This window comes from Bos javanicus, chromosome 2 (assembly GCF_032452875.1).
Source record: "Bos javanicus breed banteng chromosome 2, ARS-OSU_banteng_1.0, whole genome shotgun sequence".
In the NCBI taxonomy this organism is placed as follows: domain Eukaryota; kingdom Metazoa; phylum Chordata; class Mammalia; order Artiodactyla; family Bovidae; genus Bos; species Bos javanicus.
Window position 1 is genome coordinate 20245974 of NC_083869.1, and position 22481 is coordinate 20268454.

Genomic DNA, 22481 nt, shown 5'->3' on the forward strand with positions numbered 1-22481 from the left:
TCACAGAATATTGGGTAGAGTTCTCTGTGCTATATAGTAGGTCCTTGTTGGTTATCTATCTTATATACAATAGTATGCAGGTGTTCATCCCAAGCTCCTGATTTATCCCTCTCTGCCAACATTCCCCTTTGGTAAACATAAGTTTGTTTTCAATATCTATAAGTCTACTTTTATTTTGTAAATAAGTTCATCTGTATCTTTTTTTGAAATTAGAATCCACATATGAGTGATATATCATAGGACATCTGTCTTTCTCTGACAACTAACACAGCATTGTAAATCCACTATACTCCAATAAAATTAAAATACTGAAAAACTAAAAAATTAAAATGCATCACTATAAATAAGATGACTGCAGAGGACTCTGGATGCTAGAGCCACAGGATAATAAGATAATAATAAAAAGACTGGCTTGGATTTGTAACCAGTGATAAATTGTACATTGAATAAATATTTGTTAATGAATTAAAAAAAAAAAACTGTAGCCAAGAATAGACATACCTACTATAAACAGATCGTTGGTAAGAGCTAGTCTAAGAGTCTGCCCAGATGCAAGTGAAGCTGGGGAATGTAGACACCGGGCACCCATTCCCCAGGGCACTGTGAAAGGGGGGGCACAAACTTTTGGTGGGTGGTTAGACATCACAGCCATTATGAGAAAAGAAAGGGCCAAGGAAGAGGTGGGAGCCGGACTCTGGGCTGTCATGTAGAGAAGGGTGGGAATTCAAAGGAAGCAGTGGGGAGAGGGCAGCAAACGCCGACTTTGCCGGCCGTGGCGGGGTTTGTGGGCTTTTTCTCTTCAGTAGTGATGGAGGTGGAGCAGACTTGTCTTTGCTGCCAGTTTGATGCACACTTGGGGAAAAGCTTGGAACCTCTCATTTTAATTATTATCAAGTCTCTACACTCAAAAGTACTACCCAACAGATTTGCAATTTCCATGCATGCCCACCCCTGCCTTCTCTATTTGAGTTGTAAATTATGAATCATGTGAAAATTGGACAATATCATAAAAGCCACAAGATGTATCGAGTGCTATAGCCTTCAGTTATCTTAGTTCATTAAACAGAAAAATAGGTGCACTTTTTCTTGATAGGAAAACAGTACCAAGTAATGTCACACAGTATTTCAAAACAGAATTTGTCTTTGTCAACCAAGTAGTGAATAACAAGGAAGCATTGAATGTTCTTTTTAAGAAATGATTTGAAATTAATTTCAATCCCTTCTGATGGTTCAATAAAAAGAGAAATATAGGCTTCAGTAGGTTTCTTAATGTAGATTGCTATAGTAATTTAAAAACAACAAATAACAATAAAGTAATCATTCTATCATGCTGCCAGTGGGCTTGACAGCAAATAGTATATTTGAAAAAAATAAATTTGCCACAGCAATATATGCCAATGACTAGACTCTCAGCATTGCTTTCAGATTAGAAAGATTCATAGGATCATATTCATGTATTTTAGAAAGTTATTTACTCTGATGGAGATAAAAAATTAAAAGTATGATTATCCACAGTCTTTCTCCTCCTCTGACTTCGCAAGGAGGCTTCTCTCATCCCAGGAGTAATGGATAGAATGGGATGATCAGTAGAGATGCAGACTGGAGGCCCAAGAGGCTGACAGGCTCTCCAAATGTGTGAACATGAAGGTGCTGGCAGAAAAACAAAAGAGCAGAGAGTGGGGAGAAGGTGAGAGGACCCTGGCCAGGTAGGAAAGAACTGAGGACTGTTTGGAAGCTGAACTGAGCTGCCACGGTGAGGAGGGGACTGCGAGGAGAGTATTCAGGTCAAGAGGAGAAGTCAGCAGTCTCACCTGGCGCTACCATAACCGTGGTTGCTGGAGAGACCCTCTCCTGAGCTCCACCTACAGCAGGCTACTTAGTTTTGGGGCCCAGCAGATTAAGATTGTGACAATAGCAGCTAATGCTTATATAAACACACTTCCTATGTGCCAAATAAGCTAAACTCATGATCTACACTAACTCTTTTAATCTTATAACAACTTTATGTGCTAACACTATTATTAGTCCTCTTTAATAGAGGAGGAAACTGAAGCATAGAAAGGTTACAGAGCTTTCCAAGGATACACCAACCAATAAGCAGAAGACCTGGGACTTGGGCCTAAGCCATCCAGCTCCAGGGGCTGTGGGCTGGACCACTATACTCTTCTACCTCTCAGGCTCTTGAAAAGCCAAGCAAGTTGACACATAAACCTTATGTTGTAGGGACAATCGGAGATTTCAGCCAAACTCTGAGTCAAACTGCACCCTTTCACACACGCCACTTGATGCGTAAGCACCCCTTTAGGAGAACACATATAATTGTTACGCACCAAACTGTCACGTTGTTCACGTGCTCACATTATTGAGTTCATTATCTGCTACATTTTAGAAAGTTGATGTTAAGAAGGGGAATTTCCTGGCAGGCTAGTGGTTTGGACTCTGGGTTTGCACTGCCAAGGGCCTGGGTTCAGTCTCTGTCAGGAAACTAAGATCCTGCAAGCTGTGAGGCACGGTCAGAAAAAAAGAACAGTTTAAGAAAATGAAAGTATAAGGGATTATTCTTTTTCCAGATTTCAGTTGAATCAGGCCAATTTTCTATGATTATATGCATTTAACTCAGTAATACTGTAAAAGATCTCTGCAGCAACTAGACAGGCTGTTCACTCGAAAGGCTTCATTTTGACTGGAAATGAAACAAATTTATAGGAAAACAAGGAAGCTCGTTTGTCCAGTTCTTGATCTCTTCAGGTTTGTTTTTTTTTTTTAAGTAACTTTACCCCCCAGTCCTGATGGGTTTACACTGGGACAAGTATCAGTGAGAAAGGTACATTCCATAGATGGTCTGGGGTACTTACTTAAGACCACAGACTCCTGTGAAAGTGAAAGTGTTAGTCGCTCAGTCATGTCTGACTCTTTGTGATTCCATGAACTGTAGCCCACCAGGTTCCTCTATTCATGGAATTCTTCAGGCTGGAATTCTGGAGTGGGTTGCCATTCCCTTCTCCAGGGGATCTTCCTGACTCAGGGATTGAACCCGGATCTCCTATACAGCAGGCAGGTTCTTTACCATCTGAACCACCAGGGAGTACGCAGTCTGGAAACTGATCATATGTTAAGTCATTCTCCCAGAGTTCATAAGGAGATAAGAAAAAGAACATGGAACCCAAATGAAAACAAATGAGTATCTGGGGAATCAAATGAATTGGTGAGTTACTTTAATCCAAAGAGACTGGGGTGCTATGGGAAATACTAATTTACTTGATGATGAGCTCCAGGAGCATAAATAGACTTTAAAATCAAAGTAATCCTTTATCCTAGGTTGAATCTGTGATTGTAAAATGACCTGTATGTTTTAGGTTTATTTTTTTCACATGTATCATCACCAAGAAGTAAAGTGCTATTTATTCACTAGCTAAACTCCACGAGTGGTCACGGACCTCCAGGATATATCCCTCATGGATTTAGACAGGAATAAGGACTCTGCCCTTGCCCTCTTCCAAAAGTGAGAAGATGACAGAATTCTACCTTTCATAGTTTGAGAGACAGTGATGATTTTTTCTGCAAAACTAAGTTAGAAACTTGGGTTTCATCAAGGGGTATCCACTAGGCTACCTTCTCTGGGCTGACAGTAAATGTTGTGGACTCAATCATACTGAGAGTTAGTTTACCAGTGAGATGTTAGCTTAAAGACTGATCTTTAGTCCTGAGAGCAAAGACAGCTAGATGACCAATAGCAGCAAACTAACAGAGCTTCATGTTTGTCCATCTGCTCCAGAGTCAGGACTGCTGCTATCTTAGGATAAATTGAATGGCTCATGTAGGTTACGGAACTCCTATCACTATCAAACAAAAGACATTATGTTTTGACTCTGCCGGTTTCTGGAAATGTTATTAAGTTCTACAAAGAACGGCTCCTTTAATTTCAGCGTATAAATTAAACAAAGCAGAAAACCAAGAGGATAAATCCAAAATATTCCAAATATTTAAACTTGGAATATATCAACTTCATAGAATTGGGGACAAATTTTATGTTACCAAAATTCACACCAAGACCACCTTCAGAATAAAAGGAGTCAGAAAGCTTGTCCTGTTTGCCAGTGAGGAAGAAAGAATTCTCTCTCTCCCTCTTGATGGTAGAAGTACAATTACAGGAGGTAATTCTTCATTGTTTTAGCTTATTTTGTCCTACCAAAGCTTTTAACTTCATTTTCAGCTCTTCATTTTGCCATTAATATCTTCTTTTCGAAAAGTCAGAAGTGAATTTAACCTTTTGGAACTACCAAGGTCTTCAGGTCTTTTGGATGATAAGCCAGGAGGAGCCCCCAGAAACAGTGCTCTGGGTGTCTTTGGCTATTTTTACAAGGCAGGTGGCACATCTGTGCGTCCACATGCATCCTGGGGTCTCCCCTCCAGGCCCTCCTCACAGCAGCCTCGTGGAGCTTCATTTGTCTTAGGAGGGGAAGTGGTGGCGTGGAGCCTGCCCGATTCTGGACCTGCGATTCCAAGGTGGAGAGAGTCCAAGACTGTTGTTCAGTCCATTAAGCAATCCTTTTTAGCTGAAGGGGTTCATCTATCAATCTCACTTTTCAGCCAGTAATCCGCTTATTTAGAGGTTTAATTACATTTTCAGATCACCTGAGCACTTTTCCTAGATCTTTAATAAAATGACTCCTCATTTTATTTATCTCACAGTTGATTTTACATGAGTTGTCCAGGGCTGGGGTGGAAGAAGGGGCGCAAGTATAACTATTTTCTAAAAAGATAAACAAGTGAGATTTTTACCTTCGGAGTGTCCAGAGTTCACAGAGGAATTATTTGGGTCTCAGGGCAGCATGACTATAGTAGATTGATCTAAAACTGCATGTAGCAGCCACCATTCCTGAAACAGAAAGTCAAATATTGATTTCCCAGGGCCTTTATGACCCATTTAACAACAGGCATTTTGGATTGGTTATTTCTTCCAGCCAGCCTCCTTTTGAGCATCCTCTTAATTATCTTCTCTGTGAGATGGGTAAAAACTGATGCTTAGCCCTGGCCCTGAACACACACACACACACACACACACACATACCATAAAGGAAGCTGACACAACTTGTGTTGTCTAACACTCAGTTAGCTTGGATGAAAGGTATTTCAATATTTTCTTACAGAAACTACCAAATTGGGTAAGAAAGAGGTCCCGTTGGGTATGTCTGCTAACAAATTCTCTCTAATTGACATCGAGCCAGTTAATTTCTATGTAATAAGTGTTGAGTGATTCAAGGGCCAGTCTGGACCAGCCAAACCGGGTCCCTACAAAGACCTCTACCCTATTTGGCTCTCAGAAGGGAGCAGCTAATGTTTTGCCAAATTTCCGAAAAGCTGGGGGAGCATTTTTATTTAATCTTTTGCTCTTTGGGCTACTAATTATGTATCAAAGGGTATAAAGAGGGCTTTGCAAATCACTATTTCCATTAGGAAGGTGTTAGAACCAGTTCCACCCAGGGCTCCCCTCCTCTGTGCTCAGCTGCTATTCCCACGGGAGGCGGCCGCTGTGGTGCCGCTGGAAGCGGGGCTTCTGTTCTGTTTCCCCAGCACTTGGAAGAAAAACAAAACAGGCCTAATGAAAAACACACACGGGAAATGCTTTATTATTTCATCATCCTCACCTACTGCGCTCTGGCACTGCTCTGTGATTAGGAAGGACTTCTCCCCTCTCGGAGGCTCGCTCCCTCTGCGAGGGGAGGCCGATGCGCTGTCATTTCCTGTCAGATCATTTCGGAGGAATTTGCTCTTATTTCCTCCTGGCCACATCCCCACAGTTCCACTCTTCCCTCCCCAGCTCAGCATTGGCCACATGCCCCACCGTTAAGTTGTATTACTTACTCAGAGTTTTGGGGGTGAGGGGTGGGGAGGGGGCTGGAAACTCTGGACACCAAACAAAAGCTGTTGCAACCTTCAAAAGCTGACAAATGGGTCAAAACCACTGAATGGATCCTGACCTCCGAAGATGGCCGGCAGAGGCGCACCATTTCCCATTTCGCTGAACCACTAGTGGGCTCTCAGAACAGGGTCATAGGTTGCGGGGCGGGGGAACGGATGGGAAGAGGGCCCTGAAGTGCGTCTGAATATTAATTCAAACTGTAATCTTCCCACATACATTTTCTTGACTTTCCACCAGAAAGGAATCAGAAAGTAGACATTCCCCAAATTTCATTGGACCATTAGTAAGTGAATAACTCCTTTCATAAAAAAAAAAAAAAAAAAAAAGCCTCCATTTCTTTATTCTACACAGGTTGAAACCTGGATATAATAAACAATGCATTTATTCACAGAGAACTCAGCACCCCTACCCCCCACCAAATCATCCAGGCATGGTCAAGGCAGGTATGGTTTCCCAGGAAATTGGAATGCTTTCGCTCAGACCTCGGTGGTCTGACCAATTCATTACAGACCAAAACTTGTCTGTAGTAAAACATCAGTAACAGTTCTTTCCTGTGGCAACTTGGAACGGTATCATGCCTTCTACACAGAAGAAGCTTAATAAATATTTGGTAGATTTTCAATAAATATCTGATAAACTGAGTTGGGGCTATTTGCCAGAAACAATATGCCCAGTTTTGTGGCAATGAAAAGTAGGTACCTTCAGGCTGTAACCCCATACATTGTTACTCTTTCGGGGGCCAACACCACATACTAACTTCACTAAAAGTATAAGTCTTTTTCTTTTCTTTTTAAATTTATTTGGCTGCACTGGGTCTCAGTTGCAGCACTCAGGATCTTTGCTGTGGCATGCAGGATCTAGTTTTCTGACCAGGGATCAAACCTGGGCCCCCCTGCTCTGGGAGCTCAGAGTCTTAACCAGTGAAGTGCCAGGGAAGTCCTAGTAGTAAGAGTCTTATGGGCAACACTTCCTTGATGAAATTTCCACCAGACTGGCTTATTGTGGGTAACTGTTTTCTAATACCTGTTAAACAAGTTAGTGGCATGAGAAATATACTACCATACTTAAATATTTAATTCAGTGCATGGTACCTTCTCAGTGAATATCTGTTAAATACATCAATAAATAAGTGTGATGTTGGTATAAGTACAAAATGAGTTGAGGCAAGGAGCTTTATGGTGAGAACTGGTCTGTATGGGTAGATCTGCCTAAATGTAAGGTGTATGCATGCATGCTAAGTCACTTCAGTCCTGTCCAATTCCTTGCAACCCCATAACCCACTAGGCTCCTCTGTCCATGGGAATCTCCAGGCAAGAATACTGGAGTGGGTTGCCATGCTTTTCTCGAGGAGATCTTCCCAATCCAGGGATTGAACCCATATCCCATGTCTCCTGCATTGCAGGCAGGTTCTTTACCACTAGCACCACCTGGGAAGTCTTAAATGTATGGTGAAAGTGAAAGTTGCTCAGTCACATCCAATTTTTGCGACCCCTTTAGTCTATGGAATTCTCCAGACCAGAATACTGGAGCGGATACCCCTTCCCTTCTCCAGGGGATCTTCCCAACCCAGGGATCGAACCCAGATCTTCTGCATTGCAGGTGGATTCTTTACCAGCTAGGCCACAAGGGAAGCCCTAAATGTATGGTTCAGTTCAGTTCAGTTCAGTCGCTCAGTCATGTCCAACTCTTTGCGACCCCATGAATTGCAGCACGCCAGGCCTCCCTGTCCATCACCAACTCCCAGAGATCACTCAGACTCATGTCCATAGAGTCAGTGATGCCATCCAGCCATCTCATCCTCTGTCGTCCCCTTCTCCTCCTTCCCCCAGTCCCTCCCAGCATCAGAGTCTTTTCCAATGAGTCAACTCTTCGCATGTATGGTAGTCCTGCATAAATATAATTCACAATGAAAATGTAGAAATAAATCATGTAAAGCAGCTTGTCAAATGGAAAATTTTAGAGATGAGAGCAAAATGATCCTCCAAAGCAGAAGTGGGTCAATATGCCTGCCACTGATAGTTGGCAGGAAAAGTTCTGTCTGGCACGTCTGTACCTTGTTTTGAGATATTTGGTAATCATTAACTGAACATTATTAATCCCTCACAGTTGATAACCACAAAAGCACTGAGAATCTTAAAGCCACTAAGTGTATAATTATAATGGAAACAATAAAATTTTTTTTAAGTGAAATGGCTAACACAAAGTCGAAATGCTGAGAGGGAAAAAAAAAACAATCTTGTTCATAGGTAGGGAACAAAACTTTGACAGGAAGGATAATTCAGAAGGACAGCTTGTGGAGAGGTATGTGCCTCTGTAGGTGAGTGCTGCCAAGAGATCGATGGAACAGGAGACATGTTTGTCTGGTCTGTTACAGTGATTTTCAACCCTCACTGCATATTTGAATCACCCAAGGAACTTTTAGAAAATACAGATTCCAAAGCCACATCCTGATCAACTAAATCAGAAGCTCTAGTGGCACAGGCATCAGGAATTTTTAAAGCTCCCATGTAATCCCAGTGTGTAGTCAAGGTGGGCCGTAGCAAAGGGGCTCCGGTTTTAGCATCAGAATCATCTGGAGGGCTTACAAAGTGATGGTTTGCTGGGCCTAATCCCTCCAGGGTTCCTGGTTCACCAGGTGAGGGGTGAAGGTTAACAATATGCATTTCTAACAGTTTTCCAGGTGATGCTGCTGCTGCTGTTTAGGAGTCACACTTTGAGAATCACTACACTATTCTCTTCTTCCAGTCTTTTCATTAAAATTGGATCATGTGATGCTTATTTTTTTTTTCAGTGATAAATGGTAAGAATACAGAATTTAAATTTTTCTTCAAGACCTTGTGAGACTTACAATCTTTGGATTCATCCTATATGAAAGTTTGTTGGCTTTCAAGTGGAATCTTGTCAAGTAAGCCATAAAACATTAAAACTTCAGTTAAAGATAAAATAATGGGGTTGTAGCTGCTTAATAGAGGGGAGACTGAACCATATGTGTGAGTGAAGAACACAAAGGAAAATATACATTTTGATGGTTAGATATCATAGCATATTTTCAGGATATGTACACAGATATGTTTGATCTGATTAAGTAAAGTGGAATATTTAGAAATAAGACATTTTGACTAATATTCCAATTAACTGTGTATAGATCAGAATTTGGGGGTGAGGTGAGAGGAGAAATCCTCATTTGGAATTTTTTGGAAAAGACAAAAAAATGTACTCATCCAATTGCCTATCTTTGAGATTCATAAAATAAAATTATTCTTTTAGAACTGTAAAACTTACATTTGGGTTAATTAAAGTAGTAAATGTGGAGATCAGCTTAGTTGTTACTTATTTAGTTTGCTTTTCAGCATAAGATTAACCTGCTAATTACCAAATTATGACTTCATTTTGGGGGCATAACAAAGGTGAACAGGAAAGGCTACAACCATCTTAGTTATATAGAAAAGGCGCGTGGATCCTTTTTATTGTTTAAACATGTTTTCCTGTTTCATATGTTTAATGTAAAAATGTCCTGTTGGTGTCAGTTTTTGCTTGAACACATTTTTCTTTTAAGAGTGTATTTTTCAGTAAAGCTGTGGGAGATTTTTCTTCTCTGGTATTTAAAGTAAGATAAAGTTAAGCTGATTTCTTTCCCTGACTATCCCCTTCCCCCTCCAAAGGCTTAATAACTGCAATCCTAAGATTTATGGTGAGTGAAAAAGAAAAATAAGTAAATTATCTGACTGAGGAGTCATTCTTCCTCTCTCTGGCCATACAGACTATTTTAAATGCTGCTAGCAGCAGTCTAATTAAAATAATTTCTGTCATAAGTCTGTGAAATATGCAGCCACAGCCCAGCTCAATGTTCTCGAGCAGGAATGACAAATCTCTGCTTAATTGGTACTTAATATGGTAGTGCAGGATTAGTAATTCTCCAGGATAAAAGGAGATAACAAATAGAAATCTCTTGCTTGGGGCAGGGAGCCTTGGAAGACGAACAGACCAAATACTGCTTACCCCCAAAACTGTTCTGATCAAGGGTGGTTATTTTGCCTATCACTTATGAAATAACAGATAATTAATGCACATTTTATGGCTAACTCTAAGTCCTAATTAAATATAACTATGTACAAAGAATGTGAACAGCCTGACTTCCAAAGACCAAAATAAATACTGGCAGAATTATAGTGACTGCCGTAGCCTTATTATCTTATCTTGAGGATAACCACCTTGGCAGAAGCATAAGCTACTTCTGAGGTACAGCCATTAAGCTGAGATTCATAATGAATTTTAGGAAAATTGGGAAAGATAGAAAAGTAGAAGGAGGAAAACTATTCATATTCTCATTGCTAATAAGTGGGGTAAAAGTGGGGAGCACTCCTAGCAACTTGGGAGTATTTCCTTCCTGTGTGTGCGTGTTTTTTTTTCCCAGTGCATACTTTTTATGCCTTACTTCTTCAAACTGTTGCAGGCCATCTTACGCTTTGCTTTTTTCACTTAATATTAAATAGAAACATAGACATATGTTTTTAATGAATGCTTTTAACATTCACTTTTAATGTCTGCACAGTTTTCTACCAAGTAGATGATAGTAGCTATTATCTATCTTGTGTTGACTATCTGCCAGCGCTATCTTAAGGGCTTTATATGTATTGTCATTAAAGCAACAACAGTCCTATGATTCAAGTCCTTTCTTCATCTGCATTTTGTAGATGTGGATACTGATGCTCAGAATACTGTGTTATTTGGTTCAAGGCTACATCAAGTAGTTAGCAGAGGTAGGATTTGAACAAGGGCAATCTGACAACAAAAACTATGTTTCTAACCACTCCTCTGTACCATCTCTTGACATACTACCTGGAATTAACCCAGACAATGCTCTAGATCAGATCCTTTCTCTGTAAAGGATCAAACAGTTCAGATTTTTGGGGGCTATATACAGTTTTTATGGCATATTCTTCTTTTCCCTCGTTTTAAAATGACATTTAAAAAATGTAAAAGCCATTCTTAGCGTACTGACCATAGAAAAACAGGCCACGGGGCAGATTTGGCCCATTAGCCAACTCTAGCTCTAGATTAAAAGTGAGTTGGACTCAAGTTTGGATGAGTAGGAATTAAGGTAATTAATTTTAAAAACTTTTTGACATTGGGAGAAACAAAATAATTGATTTGATTGAATGAATTATTTTCAGTTCAATTTGTAATATTAATATTATAAATAAACTACAGAGGCATTTGTGTGTGTATTTATTTATAACAGCAATTGAAATGACTGAAATATTTATGTTTTCATCAAAACTGAAAACTGAGTCATTGTGATAAGTCAACTCAAGGCCAAAATGAATTTATTCTTGGTAAATCTCACAAAGTGGACAGAAAGTCGCAAGTTGCGATTTAATCATCAATTTATGCCTTTTGAAGGGCCACATAAAAATTTTGGTGTCTTCTGTTTATTTCTTTATGGCAGCGGTTCTCAAAGAGTTGCCCTGAAACCAGTGGCATTATCCTATTAGAAACGCAAATTCTGGGACTTCATGGCAGAAGTACTAAATCAAAAACTCAGGGTGGAGCATATTCAAGTTTGAGAACCACTGTTTTAGGGAAATCCAGTTGCAAACAGATTCTTTTTGAGAACAAAGCTCTGTGTAGATGTGCGTGTGCGCACGTGCATTTGCGCGCATGCGTGCTCAGTCGTTTAGTTGTGTCTGAGTCTTCGCAGTCCTATGGGCTGTAGCCCGCCAGGCTCCTTTGTCCATGGGATTTTCCAGGCAAGAATACTGGAGTGGGTTGCCATTTCCTCCTCCACAAGATCTTCCTGACCCAGGGATTGAACCCATGTCTCCTGCATTGGCAGGTGGATTTTTTTTTTTTTTTTACCACCTGGGAAGCCCACCCATATGCACACATATGCACAAACAAAACAAATTATCTGTGAGCTAAAAATATCCCATGTTATGATACTGTATTGGGGAAGATCCCCTGGAAGAGGGCATGGAAGTCTATTCCAGTATTCTTGCCTGGAGAATCCTATGGACAGGGGAGCCTGGTGGGTTACATGAAGTCACAGGGAGTCGGACACGACTTGCAAGCATGATACTAGATTATGATACGTTATAGAAACACCATGTAGACAAGTCACAAAAATCAAAATGAGAAAATTTTAGAATTGTGTACATATGCAGAGATATGAATAAATCTATGCTGTCATGCCTATCTTGTTATATGACACTGTATTGATTTTGTCACAGCTATTTCCTGGTTCATTACCTAACCATGCTATTCTTTATATTAATAACATTAGGAGATTTAAGACTTAAATGTCTGAAAACTTCCTTTTAAATTGAACATCCTCAATTATTGAGGATACTACACCTGAAAATTTAATTGACAAGTTTATTATAATAAAAAGCATCATTTAAAAATGTCATTCTCAAAGATTTAGGTTCTGGGTAAGATGGAGAAAACAGACTCCTCCCTAGCCTCCCTCTGAATGCAGCTATAAAGCCTGGACAGAATGTGTGGAGTAGTTATTTGAGGATGCTGAGAAGTAAATAGTAGCAAATTGGAGAAGAAAACCAAAATCCAAAGTACAGCTGAGCTTGTGTCATCTCACCATTAGTTTTTCTCTGTTTTATGGCCCTGGAGGGAGGCACAAAGGACATGGCAGAGCCTCCAACGGGGAATCCCAGGAAACCAAAAAGCACCAGGGAGACTGTGGAGAGGGAGGGAGTTCATAACTGCAACCAAATAAAGTAATTTATTGACTCCAAGACTCTAAAAGTTGAATATAAGTGGATCTCATCCTAATCAACATATAAAAGACTTTGAAAAAGTGAACATATAGACTTATATTCAAGTCTCAGACTTAACACTGGCTGGTGCACACACTGGGCCTTAAAACCTGAACTGTGAATGGGGACCATAATCCAGAAAAATCAGCCTGGAACTCATAGCCTGAACATAATTTGGTCAATTTGCTTCCTGAAACAAAAATATCAATATGCTCAGTAGGTTTTAAATAAGACTCAGAGTCTCATAGTACAATATTAAAAACTTTTCAGAATCCAATCTAAAATTATCATGGAAAGAACCAGGAAAACTCGATTCACATGAGAAAAAACAATCAACAAACATTAATGCCAATATAACACGTTCACGTTATCTAACTGAATTTAAAGAGGCTATTATTTAAATGTTTCAACAAGCAATGACAAACTCTCTTAAAGGAAATAGAAAAATAGAAGAATAACAGAAAAATAGAAGAAAAACAGAAAATTTTAAAAAGAACCCAGCAAAAATTTTAGCACTAAAAGTATGGCAACTGAAATTTTAAAAACTCACTGGATGAACTCAGTAGCAGAATGGTGTCACAGACAAAGGAAAGGGTCTATGAGTGTAAATTTAATCAATAGAAAGTATACAAACCCAACAACAAAGAGAATTTAAGATTTAAAAAATTAACAGAGACATAAGTGTCAGTGAGAAAATAATAAAAGGCCAGTATTTATGTCAATTGAGTCTCAGACGAAGAGGATGGGGGTGGAGATACTAAAAACAACAACAGAAAGAATTGCAAAAATAATGACTGAAAACTCACCAAATTTGGTGAGAGACATAGACCTAAAAACTCAAGAAGCTCAGTGAAAAAAAAAAACACAAGAAAAAGAAGCTCAGTGAATTCTCAAAAGGACAAATTCAAAGAAATCCCATCCCAAGATATATAATAATCAAACTGCTGAAAACTCAAAGCAAAGAAAAATTCTTGAAATCAGACAGAAAGACAGCATATTATCTATAAAAGAATAAGGATTCTCATTATTGCAGATTTTTCATCAAAAGCCATGGAGATGAGTGGGAAGTGGCCCAATAATTTTCAAGTGCTGAAAGGAAAGAACTATCAACATAGAATTCTATATCTAGAGAAAATATCCTTTAGGATGAAGGTGAAATAAACATTCTTAGACAAACATATACTAAGATAATTTATTGCCAAAGGAATAAGTTTCCTTTCTTTTTCAGAAAGAAAGGAAATGATATTAGAGGGAAACTTGAAACACCAGGAATCAAAGAAATATATCAGAAATGGAATGTATCTGGGTATGTACATAAAATAGACTGTTTTCCTCTTGAGTTCTTTAAAAAATGTTTGATGGTTGAAAGGAAAAATTATAACATTGTCTGATAGGCTTGTCAATGTGGGCATATGACAACTATAACACCTAAGCGGGGAATATAAAAGGATCAATATGGTGGTAAGTTTTTTACATTCCACTTGAAATGGTAAAGTAGTGAGTCTAAGATTATGAAAAGTTGTGCATATATTATAACTCTTAGAGTAACTACTAAAAATCTATACAAAGAGATATAGTTAAAAACATAATAAAGATGGGATACTAAAAAATGATTCAAATAATCCAAAAGAAAGCAGAAAAGGGGAAACAGTTGAATTAAACACTGATAATAAAAAATAAAATGATAGACCTAAACCTAACTATATCAATAATTATATTAAATGTAAATGGTCTGCACACACCAATCAAAAAACAGAGATTAGCAGAAGAAAGTTTTAAAAAAAAAAAAATCATGCCCCTGCACCATGTGCTTTCTACAAGAAACTCACTTCACACATAATGATAGAGCTAAATTAAAAGTAAAAAGATATGTCACATATATATAGTAAATGGAAAAAGTAAAATAATACATGGAAAACGCTACAGAAACACAAATTAAAATGCCACTTCCATCTACCTTTCCTGGGAAAATAGTTGCCTTTCAAGAACCCTGACACTACAATATCAAGTAAACACATTTGATTTACTTAAGTGAAATTGTTTTCAGTGGTCATCAGCTCTGCTTAAGCTGTTTCTTATTTTCAAGTGGGCTAATTACAAGCTTAATTAGGAACTAATGAATCTTTCCTCTGTCATTTCAAAGGGAGACTCACACCTTTCATGGACGTTTCTGTGTAGTGAGAAACACCACAAAATACAAAGATTGATTTTAAATTCTAAGGCAGAATCAACCTGAATGTTCACGTATAAATGTTTAAATGAGAGAAATGCAGAGTCCTCAAACTCACATGTGGCTGTAAATGTTTACTGAACGTTCATAAATACATCAGATTTGTACGTGAGCTCCCAGATAGACATGCATACGCAGGCAGGTCATAGCTCCTTGGAAAACCACCCATGTTCTCTTCCTCAGTTATAGTATGTAACACATATGGTTCCTGTCAGTAGCACTCATTTAGAGAGATAAAAATCCTACAACAGCTAAGTTCAGCCTCTCTCCAGTGGCCCTTTCCTTTGATTTTTCAAGATATCAAGTGACTATTCACTAAACCCTGTAATTGCCAACCTTACCCAGTTCCACCTCTAATAGAAAAAGGAAAGAAATGGCCTGTTTAAAAAAATTTTGTTCCAATACATTGCGTAATTAACCTATCTTAATTCTTTCTGGTAGTAGCCTTCTTGTTAACATTTTGAAGAAAGAAAAGGCAGTCGAAAGATACTTGAGTTGATTAACTGCATATAAAAATTGAAAACTAGGGGCATGTAACATAATTTTTATTGTTAATATACAGTATTAATATATTTGGTAACTTAGTAATAAATGGCTGCAAAAGTTTATTTCTTGAAAACTTTTGAAGATATGAAGCTAACTTTGTTTTCTTCAAAGCTGGCTTAAATTCAGCTTTAAACATTGTTTTCCTTCTTTTTTGTTCTTCCTGTCCTTAACTTTTCTTCTGCAATGTGAAAATACAAGGCAGATGTCTTCATCTCCCTGGAATGCTTTTAACCTTAATGAAGGGTTGTAATAAATCAGTACTTTTCAACCTGTTTTCTATCATCAACACATACATACTTTTTGAGATATTAGTCTCCACAGAGATTATTAGAAATAATTAGGACAAGTTAGAACTTAGTTATTAGTTCGTTAATGGACATATCATTGCTATTTGTTAACTACCTCTAATATGCAGAAAGTTATCTTGTTCATATGTCTAGAAACTGTAGTTATTGGGCAAGATCTTTTCTAAGTCATTAATAATTTATTTTTATGCTAGAATATGTGTGGAATATGTATGCATATTTATTGCACATACAGATATACATACTTATAAAAGATTATTAAAGTTTAATTGGGTGATTTTTGAAAGTTACATGTGTAGATCATATCAATTTATAAATAAACTAAGAAATGAAGAATCTTTTTTACTTTAAGACTTTCATGATTAATATAAAATTAGAATTTGCCTTTTCTTGGCCAGATAAGGTACTGCATTATTTCACATTTTCTATTTTTCATTTATTCAGGAGTCACAAATGTCAATTTCTTCAATAAACAAAATTCAGTACTCTGAACTCCTCTCATTAATACACAGAAGAAAAATAACCTGCAAAACTGCAGTTCAAAAAGTGGGAGGTGGTATAAATAACATCATAAAATGTGACATCTTGGTGACCTATTTTAAATGGATGAAATTTGGTGATAGCAAAACAAATCACTACTTTCCAAGATCACATGAATTAAGATGAAGCTAAGATTACTGCTAAAACCCTCAGCTAACAATGACTGAATCTGAAAATGTGATAGATTTGAATAAGCTTCCCAGTGTACTAAGCTAAGATAAATTTAACTGATGGTGACATCCGTAAGAAAATTTTATAAGGCAAACTAACTACCTATCTTGATTCCCAAATGTTTTTAAAAAAGCTGTTCTGACTTCCAATGAATCAAACCTACTCATTCACCTTTCAAGAGGCTATAAAATTTCATGCCTGAAACTCTGGTTCAGAAATTATGAGATTTAGGTTATGGCCTTCCTTCTCCATAGAGGAGAAGTAGGCCACCCAATTCTGTGCAAAAAATTCACCCAATTTTTCTGCCATTTTATGTTTTCCTCTCACCTGGGTGATCAGATCATACAAGCTTTTTAAATATATTTGGGTCCAGGATGATGGAGTCTGAAGACTCAGCTTCCAATGTCAGCTCCACTACTCGGATGACATTAAGAAAATCACTTGCCTTGCCAAATCTCGATTTTGTCATTTACAAAATGGGGCTCAAGGTATTTTGAGCATGTGTGTGTGAAATTGCTTTGAACAGAACAACAAAGTGATATTCAGCTTTCCAGGCAAGCTGTGCTAGATATTGTAGATCCTGTTGGTGGCTTGATCTTTATTGACCTGATCTTTAGCATTGCTAACTGCTGTTTCACTTTCCAATTCCTTCCAACACAGCTTAATTCTGGTCATAATTCCAGGTAGAACTGTATGGGACCTCAAAATGAATCAGTTTGAGAAACAGGGGTCCAGAGAGGAAGCCAAGATCCCTCAAGAAATCAGGATTTGAATCTAAGTCTTTAAACCACTGGTGCAACCCTATTCCATTCTCTTTTATTCACGAATCCAGTCATTCCACATTTATTGAGCATATATTATGTGCTGGGTACAGGGCTACTCTAATTTCTCTTTCAAAGAATAGTCTCTAAAAGCATTAGAACATCTTTCAGTGCTGCTGTCTATGGCTGAGTTAAGATTCTGGTTATGATTTAATCACTATGAAACAATTACTAAATCATAATACTTTTCTGTTGCTGTTATTATTGTCACTGTTACTAAGGAAGCCTTCCTTTAAGTGTATGCTTAGAAAGCCGTCCAGGGTAGAGCTCAGATAAAAGCAGGTCTGCTCTGGGTGATGCAAGAGTAAACCAGCCCCAGACTTCCTAAGACGCTGCAGTTAAATGCCTGGAGTTTTAATTGTATTGGCGTGAGAGAGAACCATGGCATTGTATGATACTCTTGCTTGGGTCTGACTTAGAGGTTTCATCTCAAGGTAGAGTATGCAAATATTTACTACTATTTCAAGAAGCCAAAGAAGCTTAGTTCCATCAAAAAAGGTTAAACTGCTTTCTTTTCATCATTTATTGAATATAGTGAATGAGAATTTTGCATTTCCTTGTTTGAGAAGATGCTTCCTTTGGGTATCCATATTAAAAAAAAAAAAAGAAAACATGTTGATTTGGGCTTCTCTGGTGGCCAGTGGTAAAGCATCCACCTGTGATGCAGGAGATATGGGTTCAATCCCTGGGTTGAGAAGGTTCCCTGGAGAAGGAAATGGCAACCCATTCTAGTATTCTTGCCCAGAGGATCCCATGGACAGAGGAGTCTGGTGGCCCACAGTCCATGGGGTCTCAAACAGTCTGACACGACTGAGTAACTAACATTTTCACACTATTCTTTGCTTATCTATATGTTACATTGGTTCTGACTGGCTACAATCCTCAAATGCAGAGGTCTGTTTCCTGTTCTAATAAATGATTTTGGTCTTTAGAAAAAAAAAAAAATCTAATTCCAAATGAGTGAGGTTGTTCATTGGCCTGGTTACAGTCTGTCATACTGTGCCAATGATATTAACAAACTCATCCTCAGGGTGTATTTTGTAGCTCCAAAGTCTTCTTTTCTCTCAAGAGCATCAGTTTTGATAAAGTTCTCCCATCACTATAAATACATCATCAGTGAAGACTATTGAGTTGGAAACAACAGGGCTAATTACGGTGAGCAAGTCAAAATACTAAAAATCCATGTTAATAAATCTTCTTATGGAGTCTGAAACAGCTGTATTTGTCTAGATTAAGAAGAGGTATATGACATGCAATAAACTGTTTTGAATTAAGGAGTTTTGGAAAAAGGTTACATTTAGAACACAGGATAACTTAGTGGCACCAATTTATTTTATAAAGAATAAATGTAACAGAAGAAAACTTTGTTTTGAGTAATTGAGTTTGGAATGCCCATCAAGCCAATCCAATTTTTGTACATTTACACTCCGCCCATAGGCTAAATGGCTTCCAGTTTTCTCTAGGATCAATGCGTGACATCTTCGGTTTACATATGCCTTGGACTAAGCCTATTTCTGGAGAAGGAAATGGCAACCCACTCCAGTGTTCTTGCCTGGAGAATCCCAGGGATGGGGGAGCCTGGTGGGCTGCCGTCTATGGGGTCGCACAGAGTCGGACACGACTGAAGCGACTTAGCAGCAGCAGCAGCAGCAACAAGCCTATTTCTGTCAACCACTCTGGAGGCATACAGCCAACATCTAGGTTCATGTTTGGGTTATGAAATGTATTTTGCTGTAATCGTATCTATTCGCTAGATGTTTTATTATGAGAGCTCCACTTTCTTCTTTGTCATCAGTGGACCACATCAGCTTCAACTGACTTAATCTCTAAGATTTTTCAAACTAAATTACTTACTTTGCTTGGTCATAAGAAGTAAAGAAAGGAAAACAGTATTTCTGCTCCATGTGAGTCTACAAGTAAATTATACAGAATTAAAGCAGTTGTCCCTGTGGTTTATTATGTATACATAACTGGATAAAGAAGAGGTGGTGCTTTTAACCAACAGTATTTTTATCCAAAATATATTCATCTTCTTTGGTTAAGTCATTTTTTTTTACTGTATTTGAGGTAGATCCCTACAAGTTTATGTTTTCCTATTTTGTTCATATACAATATATGTGAGAAAGAAAAATGATTGATCACTTATTTTCTAAAAATAAGCTGGGATTTGATTTTTTTAAATCTCTGCTTAAAGATGAAGTAGTTCTTTAAGACAATAGTCCCCAGCCTTTTTGGGACCAGGGACTGGTTTCATGGAAGATAAGTTTTCCATGGACCAGGGGTGGAGGGGATGGTTTCAGGGTGACTCAAATTATCAACATTATTTATTTCATCAGCCTCACCTCAGATCATCAGGCATTAATTAGATCCTGGAGGTTGGAGACCTCCACTTTAAGAGTTAAGGGCATTTATCATTCTACCTAGAGTCCAACTCAACTTAAAAGTCTTTCCCGGTGGTATTAAGGACTGTAATCATGCTAGCTTACTAGAGCAAGCTACTGTTGACCACAGGTGAGGAACAGGGGAGACCTTGTACATTTACACTCAACCCATAGGCTAAATGGCTTCCAGTTTTCTCTACGATCAGTGCGTGACATCTTCGGTTTACATATTCCTTGCCAAGGGGAAGACCCAGACACCATGGAAAGGACTCATTGAGCAGGGAAGAACTAAGACCTCAACAGGACTTTTTTTTTAACTGGTTAGTTTCCTTTCTCACCCTATACTATAGCATTCCAAATGCTGATAAATAATGAAAGTGAATAAAAATAAGAAGCATAGTTTCCCCCGCTCTAGCCCAAGTCTGTCCATGGAAGGTACTATATCCTAAAGACTTAGGTTTCAGACAGTGTGTTTGCTTCTTTCCTCATCCTGCTCCCTACCACTTCTCTCTCTTTGGTGACAACCTTACCAAAGTGCAATAGAGCAAAATATGCAGCCTGAGGTGGAGATGAAAATGAATGGACAGGTGACTGACCAACAGTCTCAGCTCATCCCCTGTTCATTGGACACATGGACACAGAGGGGCCCTGCTTTGCTGGTAAAAAAATAAAATAAAAATAAGAGCTCACCAAAACTACACAAAAGAAGGATCAGAAATGCCATATTGTATGACTGTAAATTGGTGCCTTTCTGGAGGAACAATTAGGCAGTATATTTCCCAAACACTTGGTGTCAACAAGTCCAGTTACAGAAATTTATCCTAAGAAAAATAATCATAAATATATATACACTAAGAGTTAGCTACAAATGTGCTCATTGCAGTATTATTTATAATGGTGTAAAACTGGAAACAATTTCAACTTCCAGCCTAATGATTTGGTTAAGATATGATATAATCACTAGTAAAATGATCATATCAAAAATATTTAATAAAATGGAAAGATTCTGTGATATATTAAGTGACAAAAGCAGGTTACATTAAAAACTATGTGTGTATAAAATAAATATTGGAAGAATCTATACTAAAATGTTAATAGCATATATCTCTATGTTGTGATATTCTGGGTTATTCATATATTTCCAGATGTTCTATAATAAATATTAATTACTTTAGATAATAAGAAAATATTTTTAAATATTGGAAAAAGAGAAATGTCCTGAAGGAGGTGAAATGGCTTTGTAGAATTTGAATGAATGATTAATTATTTAGAAATCTGCATTGTACCTTCACATTTTAAGTGCAATCCAAAATAAAACATGATTTCTTTGTAGAAAGCCGTAATTGTTTCTTTAGGAGAACTGTCTTCAACTTGGCAATTTAGTAGCCTACCCATTCACATGTTTTACTTTTATTCTTTTTTTTCTCCCTAAACAAAGTTCAGATTTATAGCACCTGCTGTTGCTTTTAATGTAGTAGTTGTACCTAATTTCTAGAGCACAGTGAAATTCCACCATTCTCCATTCCTCATTTTGCCTTCAGCAATAAGCAGTCTGGGAGACATAAAGCCAAGATATTTTCTAAGGGCAGGTAGCAGACACTCGTACTAAATATGAAATACCAAAGCCACCCTAAGCGAGAAGGGCGTTTACTAAAAAGGTTGCAATTTTAAGCAGCTCAGACCCAGCAACTTTCAAAGTTGGAAATAAGCCCTTAAGTCAAAGAGATCTTTGAAAAGTATCAGGAACCATCCTCCACAAAGAACCACCAAATGTCCATCTGGAAAAGATGTGAATTTGACCTTTTTGAATAAACAGCACGAAATTAAAAAAAAAAAAAAAACACCAAGAATAATACAGAATTTTATTTTCTCTTGCCAAAACCTGGCAGGCATTGTAAAAAGCTGATTCAAAGTGTGGGCTGGGGAGCCCACACCTGAACACTATCTATGTGAGCCCAGGAAAGCTCTTGATCCTGCTGTGCCTCCGTTTCTTCAGCTGTTGAAGAGACACTCAAGTGCTCTAATCTCATAGGGTTAGATAAAGGGGAAATAAAGCAATTTCTGTACTTTGTAAATGTTTGACAGATGGAAAGCAAAATATAAGCATTACTTTAAAAAATCATTTCATTTTATAATTTTCATTTAGTTCAGTCCTATAACATCTTCTTACGACTTCCAAGAATTGCAAGAAATTAAAAAAACAAGAAGAATGGAAGGAAATTCTTTAGAAATGTTTAGAAAACAGAAGCATAGTCCAAAAATCTATCTCAGATTCATAGATATGGACCCAGCTTATTTTTGGCTGCCATCCATAGCTTCCATTCATAATCGCAATTCATAAATTCTCAACTGCTCTTTGCTTCAAATTACATTCCTACATAGCTCTCTATCCTGGAATGTATATATACATATATGATACAGACAACTGACTGCCTCTGTAGAGTGGAATAATGTGAGGCAGCCATATATAGTGCTTGAAAAAACTTCCCTTTAAAACAGAAAGGGCTTGTGTTTCCTTATTTTTTTAAAACCTACTCAATTAGCAATGATTTCTCCATTTCCTGGTAATCTGACTGTAGTCACAGGGATGTATGTATCATGAACAATTCTGAAAAAGTTTCGATGTGGCAGAGAAATCCTACTTCATCTTAATCTCTATGTCTACCTTTTCTAATACTTCATCAAGTCGCCATCACCTAAAGGAATAATTAACATCTTAGGATGTCCTGAGTTCTGCTCCACTGAGCACAGTATAATAGGTTGCTACCAATGTTAGTGTGCAACCTGAATC

At 37.9% G+C, this 22481-nt stretch overlaps 1 long non-coding RNA gene across 1 annotated transcript in view; it reads right to left on the reverse strand.

Moving 5' to 3' along the window:
* Positions 1–1213: 1213 nt before the first annotated feature.
* LOC133258172 (uncharacterized) overlaps positions 1214–22481 on the reverse strand; it is a 78048-nt gene continuing 56780 nt past the window's right edge. The window contains exons 3-4 of the long non-coding RNA XR_009739843.1: positions 4783–4879; positions 1214–1650 (exon numbers count right to left, since the gene is read on the reverse strand). This is a non-coding gene — a long non-coding RNA (uncharacterized LOC133258172). The remainder of the gene's footprint in view (positions 1651–4782; positions 4880–22481) is intronic.